The sequence below is a fragment of the Megascapheus bottae genome, chromosome X, assembly GCF_031878675.1.
Source record: "Megascapheus bottae isolate mThoBot1 chromosome X, mThoBot2.hap1, whole genome shotgun sequence".
NCBI lineage: Eukaryota > Metazoa > Chordata > Mammalia > Rodentia > Geomyidae > Megascapheus > Megascapheus bottae.
This window is the reverse complement of record NC_143547.1, coordinates 56,530,668-56,545,353: the sequence shown is the minus strand read 5'-3', so window position 1 is coordinate 56,545,353 and position 14,686 is coordinate 56,530,668. Positions and strand designations below refer to the sequence as shown.

The 14,686-nt window shown below is 33.0% G+C and overlaps 1 pseudogene; it reads right to left on the bottom strand.

Moving 5' to 3' along the window:
• Positions 1 to 13,246: 13,246 nt before the first annotated feature.
• Positions 13,247 to 13,791, bottom strand: LOC150041136 (destrin pseudogene; annotated as a pseudogene).
• Positions 13,792 to 14,686: the final 895 nt, after the last annotated feature.

Sequence of the window (14,686 nt, the reverse complement as noted above, 5' to 3'; positions counted from 1 at the left end):
AAATTCCCTATCTTTTGGTTTGAGTAATCTTCTTAAAATTACATTAGTTTTTCTTCTTGCTCCCCTTTTCAATTTTGCACTATTATTACAGGTAGTATATAATAACTTGCACTACTTAGGTATAAAAAGTGGTAACATATACGGAGAGTCACAATTTGGAATGATCACTGTATACAAATATAACAAAAAGGCAATATAAAAGTCTGAAAAGCAAATGTGAAAATAAAATGCCTGGTTGACAGGCTGCCCTAATCAGCTCTTTGTTATTTATACATAGTGAATTAATTTTGCCTTAATTGGTTTTATTTTCCTCAATGGTCAAATAAGCAAAATATTATATATTTAATGAGGCCGTTGAAAGGATTGAGTGAAAAAAACTTAAATTGAGACTATTACAGCAATTCATATTTAGCAGATAATTACAAATATTACATATAATTTGTAGTATTATTATTAGCACTTTTAACTCCACTGGAACATATTTTTACACTTATTTATAATTTTATGAACATATTTGTTAATTGTTGAAAAATGACATATTTTGTAGTGAAATATTTAAAATATTAAAAATTGTTCTCAAAATCTTATATAAGTATTAAATATGGTAACTAACATGGAAATATTTTCTTTTTATTATTGTTCTATTTTCTTGTCAGGATAATGTATAGAGGGGTTACAGTTATATTTGTCCGTTAATGGGTACATTACTTCTCTAACCGTGATACCCCTTCTCAAGTTTTTGTCCCCTTTTCCCTTCCACAAATCCCTCCCAATCATCTCGTTTTCCCCCATCCATTCCCTATTTTAAATAAATAAACGTGCCAGATAACAGCGTCAGATACAATAACCACATGAGATTAACCATTGGGGGGAAAAAGAGAGGAAAGAAATAACTTCACTTAGTACTGTAAGAACAACAATCATGGCCCAGTGTGGTTGCTCATACCTCTAATCCAAGCTACCCAGGAGGCTGAGAACTGAGTATCATGGTTCAAAGCCAGCCTGGGCACTAAAGAACATAAGACTCTTATCTCCAATTAATCACTAGAAAACAGGAAGTGAGGCTGTGGCTAAGGAGTTAGGTGGTAGCCTTGAACTAAAGAGCTCAGGGATGGTGCCAGGCCCAGAATTCAAGCCCCATGAACTCCTTCCCCACACACAAAGACCAACATTTACAAAGGTAAACCTCTTGTTTCCATATTCTAAAGTTAATTTTGCTTAGTCTCATCCTATATGACCATATTTACATAGCTTTTAAGTGATTGTGACCCTCTTCTAGGAGAATCCAAATGTGTGCTAATTATTACAAATGAGGGACAGCGTGGAGCCTGGGTTCCTTTGGGTCTGGCTTACTTCACTCAATATCTAAAGATTTCAAGAGATACTTCTTTGAAGAGGAAATAAAAATGGCCTATTGACACATGAAGAAATGCTCAAAATCTCTGGCCATAAAAAATATCAAAATAACTTTGAGATTCCACTTCACTCAAGTTAGAATGGCCATTATCAAGAAATCTAATAACAACAGATGCTGGCAGGGATGTGGCCAGAAGGGAACACTACTACACTTTGATGGGAGTGAAAACTTTTTTAACCATTCTGGAAAGCAATATGACCATTCTTCAAAAGACTAAATATAGAGCTCCCTTATGAACCAGCAATCCCACCCACTACTTGGCATTTAACCAAATGTCCAGAAACAAGAGCATACTAAAGCCACTAGCACAATGATGTTCATGGCAGCATTACTTACAATAGCTAAGATATGGAATCAACCCAGAAGCCTCTCAGTAGATGAATGGATCAAGAAGATTTTGTACTTACACACAATGTCATCCTAAAGAATGACATTGCCCATTTTTGCCCCTTTGTTAGGAAATGGAATATTTTCAAAGCTTTGTTACATAGACAAGTTTTCCCATGCAATATAATAATGATAATAATAATGACAATATTAACAACAATAGATAATGATACTAGTTTCTTGGATTTTCAAAGCAAGTGTGTATAATTATGTTCTCAAAAATTTGTATAACTGGATGGGAGTTTGGCCTAGTGGTAAAGTGCTTGCTGAGCATACACGAAGACCTGGGTTTGATTCCTTGGCATCACATACACAGAAAAAAGACAGAAGTGGTTCTGTGGCTCAAGGGTAGAGCTCTAGCCTTGAGAAAAGTTCAGGACAGTGCTCAGGCCCTGACTTCAAGCCCCATAACTGGCCAAAAACTTGTATAACTAAAGCAAAATTTAACCAAAGTTTACACAAATATTTTACACCATTAAATATTCTCATCATTATACACTTACGAATAGCCTGAGAAAGTGAATAGTATAGTATAAGAAAGACTTTATACTATATACTCTGAATACACAATTTTATTTGATTAACCTAACTAGAAAAGGTTAAAAAGTAAGAGCTGTGCCCTATTTCAACATTAAACACATATTTTATAACAAATCAGATGATGGAATACAGATTCATAAGGTAAACAATAATCAGTATTTCTTCAAATTTGTGTTATACTTTGGTATTTGCTAATGATAAACCAGAATCCACTTCTTTAGTTTATAACACTGTGTAACATCTGAACAATTTAAATGACCTCAAGCTCAAGAAAATGGTATATGGTGTCAGATCCAAAATCCAAAATTGAACGGGAGTATGACCTAGTGATGGAGTGCTTACCTACTAGGGTGCATGAAGACCCAGGTTCGATTCCTTGGTACCACATACAAAAAAAAGGCTGTAAGTGTCGCTGAGGCTCTAGTGGTAGAGCAATAGCCTTGAGAAACTCCAAGAACAGGGCTTAGGTCCTGATCTCAAGCCCAGGAATGGCAAAAAAAAGAAGGAAATAAAAAGTGGCTATTTCAAGAGTTTCTTCTCCAAATACTTTTATGTAGTTATCTACTTTTTATTGCAGTATTTTTCCCTAAATATTTATCTCACAAACTGTCAATTTTCAAGAAAATTCCACTGATATCTACAAAGTTCATTATTCTGTTCTATGTCCTTTTGATATTTTACTTGTAATTGCCTTCACTGAGTGAATTCTGTTGATTCTACTGTGAATTTCTTTTAGGAAAAGACTGTGTATCTAACTATATTCATTGCAGCATTATTTACCATAACAAAGATGGAATCAATTCACATGTCCCTCAGTAGATGAATGGATCAAGAACATGGGGTAATATACACAATGAAAGACTATGCTTCCATTAGAAAGCATGACACTGCCCCATTCATAAGGAAATAGAAAGACATTGAAAAAAATAATATTAAGTGAAGTAAGCCAGACCCACTGAAACATAGACTCCATGGTTTCTCTCATTTGTAATACTTTGTATATGCCTAGGATATTCCTAGCAGAGGATCACAATAGCTTAATAGCCATGTAAAACATATGACCATATAAAATGGTGATAATCAAAATGAACTCCAAGATTGGAAACAAGAGGATGAGTCAATGAAATAGGGATTCTTATAAGACACTAGGTTGGAAATGAATTTTAAAACTTTTGGGAGATTAATGAGGAGGCATACTGGAAGAAAAATGAGAGAGGGTATAACAATTTTCAAGTAATATACTCATTACTTTATCTATATAACTGTAATCCCTCCGTTCATCACTTTTTTTACCTTTACAACAAAATTAAATTAAATTTTAAAAAGAATGTACTCATTGCCTTAAGTAACTGTAACCTTTCTGTACATCACCTTTGTAATAAAATTAACCTAAATTTAAAACAAAAATAGGTATTTAATTAAGGATGTCAGAAAAGAAAGAAAGAATGAATGAATGAAAAAAAAGAAAGAAAAAGGCTGTGTATTATCTAAGGTAGTTTTAACCAGTTTAATACCTAGGGACTGATACATTGTGAAGAAATAGCCAACATTTCTTAAGTTACATGATACATATTATTTGGACATTTATTCATCACTGATTGAATTGTGAATTGTATGTTTAGAGGACATAATATTTCTAATTCTGCTTAGGTCATAAAGGTTTCAGATTTATTTTTATGTTTCCATTCACTAGGCAAACCAAAAGTGAGTGCTTCAACTTTCTAGTTAGTAAAATTTAAACCACTATAAAATATTTTAATTTACATAATGTAGCAAGGTTTAGTTAAAAATAACATGTTAAATCAATAAACATTGATTTGCATCCTACTTCCTTTATAACTTGCTTTGTAACCTTAAGCAATTGTTATTTGTTCTATTAACACATGAGTTGAAAGTTAAAATATTTCTCTTAATATAACATAGATTTATGTGAAAATCAAATGCTGCCAACTACAACTTATGAGCTATTTTATTATTTAAACAATATCTTTTTTAGATAAAGTAGTGATAAAGTTAATTTAAAATTAATGTTTGTCAAGCATATGTAAGTAATTGTTAAATAAATTTGGACCTAAATATCAATGTATACTGCATCTGTTGATTTAACAAACTATTGATCAAAATACATCTGAAAAACTGCAAATTTGGGATTGGAGGCATGGTACTCTTGGTAGAATGCTATCCAGTGAGTGCAATCATATGGTACTGAGTTCGTGTCCTGGTCTTTGACCTAAGAAAACCTGAACTATTAAAACATTTGTTACTATTCAAATATGTATACCATGTCTCTTCTCATTATTTTCTATACAAAATAGCAAGATAACTGTTTACCAACAGTTGTATTGTATCAGGTATAATAAGTGGCTGGGAACTTATTTAAATATGGAAGATAGTGTGTCAGTGTACATTCTATACCATTTTATGAAAAGGATTTGAGCATGAATGTGTTTTGGCATCTGGTATGGGTATAACAGTCACACTTCCATGAAAAACCTATGGGAAAACTATATGAGGAATCTTAAGATCTTTCAGAGTTCAACTCAATACAGCATACAAAATTCCTCCCTCTTCCAGTTGATACCTTGGCTAATCATTTTCACTTCCATTCATTAGTTTTAATATAAAATATTGTAATAAAATGCAATTTGAAAGGAAAACCATCAGCAAGTCAATGGTTATGATCCACAGCAGACTATATTATGGTATTTACTAGTAATTTAACAGTAGTTGGCTTGATGTATTTTTAGAGTTACACATTTTTAAGTATATTTTTATTTTTAAGAACTTTAGGTGAGTTTCAGGTTTTTACACTTATATATATTTTTAAGATTATACACTTTTAGATTTATATATTAATGGATTCTAATATAAAATTTCCATACTATTAAGTTAACTTGGGTTATCCCTAGTTGTTTTTCTTTTTTATTTTCTCAGTGTTTTCTGACTTATATTCTGCAGGTTGATCATTGGTGTGTTTCTAAAAGCAGGATTCAGATTACCTAGTACTCAATAAAAGGCATTTCTCAATACAACTATGTTCACTACACATAAAAACAGCAGTAGAGTTTTCATTGCCTTTCTTTTTTTATATATTTTATTATAATTAATAAAAAGGGTTACATGATATTTGCCAGATAGAAGGTGCATTAATTCACATACATTGATACCCTTTCACATATCTTGGTACCCATTACCCTCCCCCCCACCCCCCACCTGTCTTGGTTTTCCCCCTTTCCCTATCAAATTTCAAATAACCAAATACAAATAAATTCAATATATCAGATAACAAAGTGAGATACTGTAACAATATGAGATACCCAAGGGACAGCAAAGGAGATGAGAGATAACATAATACATTGAGGACAACAATCATTCGTTATATTTGCCTTTCTTTTTATATACAATATTTGGAAGTGAAGAAGTCACTTGACAAAAATTTTTGTTAGAGCAAAACCAAGACTAACTCAGAGAGTCCCAGTGCACTAAATAAATAGAAGCATAAAAGGGAATGAAACTACTAAACATGTAAATTCAATTATCTTTGCAGGTAATATATCAAGACAAATATCTTATGAAATATAAGCAAGGTACCTACTTTCCCTTTGTCTTTTCCCTGAGTTGTTATTGATAGTGATCATAAATAGCATTCAAAAAGATTATATCAGAAATCTCAAAGCCACAATTTGAAAATATAGTGGGATGAGTAATTGCCAGATCAGAATTGCCCAAATCATTCCTTTAAATATCATATCAGAATCTCAAAGGACAAGTAAGTTTAGGCTCCTTCAATTATTAGCAATTAATTGGAATCTCTGTCTCACGTGATACAAGAATCATCAGAATGCATCATTACTTAAGGAATATCTCAAATATACCTTCAAGTCTTCCTGACTCTATTTTCCCCTATTTAAGTCAAGAATGGCTGATGTTTTTCAAGAAAAAAGAAACAAAATAAAGATAATTTTATAATGATAATTACCTGAAAAATGGAAAGACTTTTTACATTGCTTACGGCAATGTAAAATAGCCAAACTTATCATGATCCTTAAAAAAATGAATTTATTTTTATGTACACTTAAGTGTGTGTGTGTGTGTGTGCGCGTGTGCATGCATGCGTGCATGTGTGTGTGTGTGTGTGTGTGTGTGTGTGTGTGTGTGTGTTTGTGTGTATGCTGGTCCTAGGGTTTAAACTTAGGGCCTGAACATTGTCCCTGGGCCTTTCTTCTTCAAAACTAAATTCTGCCACTTGAGGACTTGAGCCACAACTACAGCTTATTGGTTATTAATGGGAGATAAGAGTCTCATGAATTTTCCTGCCTTAGATGACTTGAAACTGCAATGCTTGGATTTCAGCCTCCTGAATAATTAGGATTACAGCTGTAAGCCATCAACACCAGGTTCCTTCTAGCATATACTTTGTCTTACTCAGGCCTTCTTCCCCTCAGCTTCTCATAAATAGCTCTGCAATATAAACTTTTGTGTTTTCTTCATTTAGATTCATTTTTTTTGTTATCATGTCTGTCTACACTACTACTCATTCATCTAGAAAATCCACATGGCAATTACAGTATCAATCATCCCTCTCCTTTACCTTCTAGTATATTCATTTTCAACTAGGATATATAGTTTAAAATATAATTTTGAAAAATTATCTTATGCCTTTTTAATTGTAGAGTTATAGAGTCATTGAGGACAATGTAGCTGTCTTATAGTTCTTTAAACCACACAATGGAAGAACATATTAAATTAGTGGTATATTATCCCTTGCCTAAGGAATCCTTAGTCCAATATTATCACACCTTATTACTGAAATATATTATTGAGGCTGGGAGTGCGGCCTAGTGATAGAGTGCTTGCCTACCATGCACTAAACTCTAGGTTCAATTCCCCAGTACCACATACACAGAAAAATCTAAAAATAGTGCTTGATGCAAGTGGTAGAGCACTGGCCTTGAGAAAGCTCAAGGACAGTGCCCAGGCTCTGAGTCCAAGCCCAAGGATGGGAAAAAATGCTAGTGTTAAACATAGAAGGACATAAACTTTCACTTTAGTTTGGAGGAGGATCAGTGAGTTATTATAACCCTAATTATCATTTATTTTTCTATGTCAAATTACAATGAAACACAGGTCAATAGTATATATCACATCTTAAATGGAAACTAAGTTTATGCTTCAGTCCTCTCATTTATTAATTAAATGACCATGACTGTGTTCCTTGTATGTGAGTGAATCATTTCAATCTTTAAAACTTGACCAGCTTCAAAATCTTCAAGAGAAAGTTATTGTGAAGATTTAAAAAACAAGCTTAGAGATTGCTAGACAGTTAACAAACTGTAATAACACAATGTGTAGACAATAATACCAAATACAATGAGACAAATGAAGGTGAAATGAGAAGCATGAAACATTTTTATCTCCTTATGTATTTTTATTACTATATTTTATTTTTATTATTAAATCAGTCTTTTTCTCCTTCTTCAGATTTGCTCCTACAGAGCCTAATATTTACCAGTGTAATCTTAATCATCTGTCAGGTTCATATTTTCACATCTCTGTGCAATAACAACAGATTCATTGATATTGGTTCTTTTCTGCATGTTCACCTAACATGGCTATGATCACTCATTAATGACTTGCTCGATTACAAGTAATTTCTTGCAAGTCCACATCTCCTACCAACATGTGAATTCTTTGAAGGGACGAACAAATTATATTGTCTTTGTATTCCTGATGCCTAAAAATGATATAAGACTCAGGTAATAATCATTTGCTGAATAAATTAATGAATTATGTAAGTGATTTATAGGTGAGAGTTTATCAAAGCCAACTGAAAAATTCTGAGGATTTTGAATAAAAATAATTATAGAGAAATTATAGTTTCTTTGAATACCTAATATTCACTAAGATTTTTAGCAAGCTAATTTTTAGAGACGTACATATGACAATCATTTAAAGTTCTACATGAAGTCTGCACAAGTACAAATTAAAAACATTGAAAGTTTCCAAGTGGAAGTGTGTATTGACATTTTTCTGGGAAGTAAATATGTAACAGGCATTTGATTAATGTGCTTTTCTAGTAAGTACTGGCAGAATTAATGGAATTGTCACCAAAACAAATGTGCAAATTTCAGTAATTGGCATTTTCATTGAAGAGCAAGATTGCCAGTGACCAAGACTAAAATGCCTTAGTAAAAGACAACACTGTAGAGAAGAGTCAGGTTTTGATAACTCTGCAAATTTTAATAAAATTTAATGCATGTGTTTCCAAAATAAGTAAAAGGTAATTTCATGCACATTTGATATGCAGTTGTTCTTTAAATATTTAAGAGTAAATGAAACTTCATCCAAATCAACAGGTCTTGGATGTGTTCCCTTCTCAAATCCTCTACTCTAACATTGCTGAAACTTTTTCCCACTTTTTAAAGTTATTAACAGAGAAACTTGCATAAAGTAGTCACTTTGTGCACTCTAGGCTTTAAATTTTGGCCTGGGAAATGTCACCAGATTAGCATTCTAAAATATATTCTCAAGAGATCAATAACAATGACAGCTCAAGAATTGTGTAAATATCTAGAAAAAAATAATTCACTGTATGAGAAAATTGGTAATATAAAATTCATGATTTTCATTCACTCATCCATAAATCCTATAAACCAGCCAATGATAATTACTTTAAAGGTAGTAAATTGAAAATTGGTCATAAAATGGATATGTGAAGCACCTCATCTATAAATCATAATTTTGATACAAGATTACTTGATTATATTTCCATGAGGGATTTTGTTTGCAAAAAAAGCATAGAATCTACAGTCTGTGTTTTCTGACTTTACCTAGTCCTCTATTTTCAAACATTATCTATAAAATATTGTACAGAAAATTTACAGTCTTTTAGCCTTATCAGGACCTTTCTTACCTTTACCTTCACAAATTCAACAGCTTAGTCATCTTCAGTTCTTCAAAACTGAAGTCATTTCAAGAAGCATTGCTGGGGCCAGGAGCTTACCTGCAATCCTAGGTACCATGGAAGCTGAGTTCTGAGGATCAGGGAGAAAAGGCCATCAGACTTAATTCCAATTACTCAGCAAAAACTCTAAATTGGAACTGTAACCCCAGTGGTAGAGAACCAGCATTGAGAGGAAAAAAATTAAGGGACAGTGCCTAGACCCTGAGTTCAAGTCCCAATACCAATACACACACAAACACACACAAACACACACACACACACACACACACACACACACAAGTGTGCTCAAAACCAGAAAGTACATTAAAGACTTGAATATAATATATAATGACCAAACTTTAGACTGTATTACAGTGCTATAGTGACAAACAGCTTGGTACTGGCACAAGAATAGGTCTGAGGACCAATGGAATAGAACTGAAGACACAGATATTAACCACAGACCTGTGGCCAACTAATCTTTGATAAGGGAGTCAAAGAAATAGACTGGAAGAAAGAAAGTCTCTTCAACAAGTTGTTCTGGCACAACTAGTTAAGCCCCTGCAGACAACTAAAGATTTATCCTTCTTTGTCACACTGCAACAGGATTAAATCCAAATGGATCAAAGACCTGGAGGTAAAAACAGATATACTGAAAACTTTACAAGAAGGAATAGGAGATACACTAGGTCTCCTTGTCACAGGTGAAAACTTTCTTAATAATGATCCAGAAATACAACAAATCAAAGAAAGTCTGGATTAGTGGGACTGCATTAAACTGCAGAGCTTCTGTATGGTAAAGGACATATCTAGCAAACTAAACAGAAAGCCCACAGATTGGGAGAAGATTTTCACTAACAATACAACAGACAAAGACCCCATATCTAAAATATATCAACAGCTCAAAAAATTAAATCACTTCAAAACTAATCTCCAAAGAAACAACCATCCCATTAAAAGATGGGCCAAAGACTTAAAGAGAGCCTTCTCTGAAGAAGAAATAAGAATGCCCTATAGACACATGAAGAAATGCTCGACATCTCTGGCCATAAAAGAAATGCAAATCAAAACAATTCTAAGATACTACCTCATTCCAGTTAGAATGGCCAGGATCAAGAAAACTAATAACATGATATGCTGGAGGGGATGTGGCCAGGAGGGATCACTACTACACTATTGGTGGGAATGCAAACTCATTCAACCACCATGGAAAGCAGTATGGCAGTTCCCGAAAAGACTAAACATAGAACTCTCTTTTGACCCAGCAATTCCACTACTTGGCATTTACCCAACAATCATCCAGAAACAAGGGCATACTAAATCCACTAGCACAACAATGTTCATTGCAGCACTATTTACCATAGCAAAGATATGGAACCAAGCTAGATGTCCCTCAGTTGATGAATGGACAGACAAGATGTGATGTGGTATTTATATACAATGGAATTCTATGCTGCTGTAAGAAAGAATGACATCCTTCCCTTTGAAAGGAAATGGAAAGACTTAGAAAAAATCATATTAAGTGAAGTAAGCCAGACTTAAAGAACATAGGCTCAATGGTTTCCCTCATTTGTCATAAACAGTAGAAACTTTGGGCTCTCCTAGCAGAGATTAACAATAGAACAAAACCTAGATAATTAAGGCCATGCTAAATGAAAGGATCTCCAGGATATAGAAACAAAAGCCTTATAATGAGTGATTGTTGTCTTTAATGTACTATGTTATCTCTTATCTTTTTTGCTGTCCTTTAGTTATCTCATATTGTTACAGTATCTCACCTGGTTATCTGACATATTGTATATATGTGTTATTGGTTATTTGAAGTTGGATAGGGAAGGGATGAGGAGGAGTGGGGGTAGGGGGATGGAAATGGGGACCAAGACATGAGAAAGGGTATCAATGCATCTGAAGTAATGCACCTTCTATCTAGTGAATATAATTTAACCCTTATATTAATTACAATAAAAATATAAATAAAAAAGGAAATGCACTCACTACCTGACTACTATACTGTAATTCCTCTGTACATCCCCTAGATAATCACAATTTAGAAAACTTAAAAGGGATTTTGAACTGCAACTTCTTCTTGGAACTAGTGAAAGATAACATGTCTTATGAATTTCCTAGGTAGAGATAGAACTGACATAGGCGACTTTTCTCTTTCTGAGTGTCTTTTAGGTCAAATGTCTTAGGAATAAAGACTTAGAAAACAGCAAAAAAAATTATATATATATATATATATAAATCCTGTATAAAATAGAAACGAAGTCTCATTAGTGAACTCTTAAATTGCTTTGAACTAGTTCCCTGAAAATAAGCTTCCTTGCAAAAGTTAGGATGAATAAAGCTAGCATAGTTTGAGATTCCTGTGGGAGTTGGCGATTCAGACCTTCAATCCTCACTCCTCAGGAGGCTTAGACCAGAAGATAGATCCCGCTGGGTCATGAACATTATAACTCTCTTTCAAGAGGAAAATCTTGAAAGTGTAGCTTTGGCTCTAATGGTACAATGTCAGCTTCAAGTACAAATCTAAGGGAGAGTAAGAAGTCCTAAATTCAAGCCTATTTCCACCACACACACAACCTGAGTACTTTCTAGAAATATGTATTTTCAGGCCTTAATTGTAGATCCAGTGACTCAGAAACTTTCACGGTGGTGGTGAGCAAAGTTTTAGTGTGTGTGTATACGTGGTTGTTTTTTTATAAACTGAAATGATTTACTTTTCCTTTAGTTACTTTTTATTGTATTATTATTTAAAAAACCACTGTGAGATATCACACCATACATCTAAAAACACATTAGGAAAAACAGGTGATAGAAAACATTCTCAAGGATATGGAGAAAAAGGTTCAATACCTAATATAACCTCCATACAGCAAAATATTTGAAGGAACTTAGAGAAACAAAAATCAAACAAAAAAACATAACAGCATATTGCTGTTTTCTTAACGAATTTATAAAAATTTAGCAACACATATCTTCCAAGATTGTCATTGTTTTCAGCAATTACCATAAATATTAATTTTTCCAATATCTGTTCAAAATAAAATCAGTTCTTTCGGGCATCCTTTGGCAGACAATGTTTGGTTTTAATAATTAATATAATTTTAGCTCCTTAAATATTTCACGTAACAAAACAGAACTGGACATGTCACATAAGGATTCCTCTGAAATACTAAAAATCCTGCTTCATATTTTGCAAATTCCCAATATGATACTTTAGCTTGCATAAATATAAATTATGAAACTATACCCAAACTGCATGTAATTCTTTTGTTTTTATATGAATTAGAATTACTTGGTATTTTAAAAAGGAACTTGTACATAAAATATAGCTAAAAGAAAGAGTTGATTTGTTTGATAAAAGGGCATAAAACTAGTGAAATACAATTGTGGAGCAACAGAATTTCATTATATCTTTTCAAATTATAAACATGTTTCCATTTTTGGCTTTTGCCACATATTTATTATAGCACTTTGAATATGAAATTCAGTTTTCAATAGAATCTTATTTTATTCTTCATTTCCTTATTGTGCATTTCACATGGAAAGTGTAGACTTAATTATGCAGAAGACTGGGTTTTTTCAGAGTGATGTGTACCATCTAACACAAATTAGAAGATAAGATCTGAACTGTGGATAGACATAAGTAAGATTTTCCTATGGAAGAAGGAATTTTAAACTCTGAGCTTGTCATCCTTTCTTATTTCAAAATTCTGCAAAATAGCCTTTCTGGTCAAACACTGAGCTCACGTAAGTGATTTTTTTGATTGTCTAATATACACCTTTATAATTGTCCTTTCACATTCTTAATACTCAGTGGTTTTATTACAAGCATGTTAGGTATTTCATAAGTGATGTTAAACCATATTTTTGGACATATTTATATATTTTATTTTACTCTAGAAGATGACAAAACAGCTTGCCCTCAGTGAGACCCTAGCCTAAATAAAATTGCTTTACTTATATAGCAAGAGGATAACATTAAACATGAAAGCTTTCAATTTTGGGCACTGAATGATGATCTCTTCAAAAGCTACAATTAAGGATCCGCCTAACTTTTCAACAATATGAATGTGGTTGAGGTCTTCCAGCCCATATGCTTATATTATGCTTTATGCCTTAAAACTTCTTTTTAATGGCATCCTTGGAGATTGCATAGATCACTTTACTTTTCAGGAGCTCTAGTTCTGGTGCCCGTAAGAGAAACATCAACTCTTCTAGATTCCTAGGTCTCAAAGCTTGCATAGTACAGAATATAATGACAAACTTTTTCAGGAAGCATTCCCACAAAATGCTTGAAAGGATCAGTTAAGGTAACACCAACATCTCCAACTAAAATTTCTTTGCCTTCCAGAACAATGATGCACTTTTTGTCTGCACTGAGACAAGAAATGACAGCCTTCTTCCCTTTCTTGATTTCTTCGGGTATGGAGAATTTTCTAACTTTCATGTCATAGAAAATGCGACAAACTTCATCAGCAATTTGCACTCCAGAGGCCATTTTGACTGGGCCGATCACAGGGACTTGGTGAGGGGATATGGCCGGCACTGAGTCTTCAGAGCATCTTCCTCCAATAAACCATATTTTAATAATGATAAGGAAGTATATTATATATACCAATAACATAGTCACTATGTAGAAAAGTATTGCATATTATTTCATTCTTATAAAACAAAAAAATTATTACTCAGAATAGGCAATATAGCATCTTTCTTTGTAAATTCTCAAATCTGTGTGTTAATGTCTGTGATATCTAGAATACATTATTCCTTCCCTCATTTCTATTATTCAGTGGTGTAAACAATGGTATAATTCATTGTGAATTTCATTACTCTATATTTTTTTTATTTTCAGGGCCATTAACATAATGACATCTTGCATAAGTCACAATTCATATAATGCTATACTGCATGATATTCAAATTCTAGCCCTTAAATCAAGCGATGCTTATGTTATTTCCATATCAAGTGTTCATAAGCATTGCAAAAATTTTAGACCTACTTAATTTATTGAACATACTGCTTCTCTAGAATATTTAATACCAACAAGTGATATGGAATTATTTTTTTACCAGTCCTGTAATAGTAGTTTCTAAAGTACTGCGTATGTTATGATTAATCCAATATATTTTCCTACCCTCTGGGTTTAGCTTTAGATTAGCCCAACAGGATATAATTAAATATGATTCAAGAGATTAAATTATTCAAGTATAATTGTGCTTGAACTATTGTAAATCCTCCATCATCACAGAAATAGCTTACATTAGAAAGTCATTATTCTTTCAGCCTGGCCCTTTTATTAATATATATGGAGTACAGCTGAACTGGAAAGTGCAACCTGGACCTTTGTTAATCATACACCCATAAGTAACAAGCATTTTAGAAAAAAAAATTTG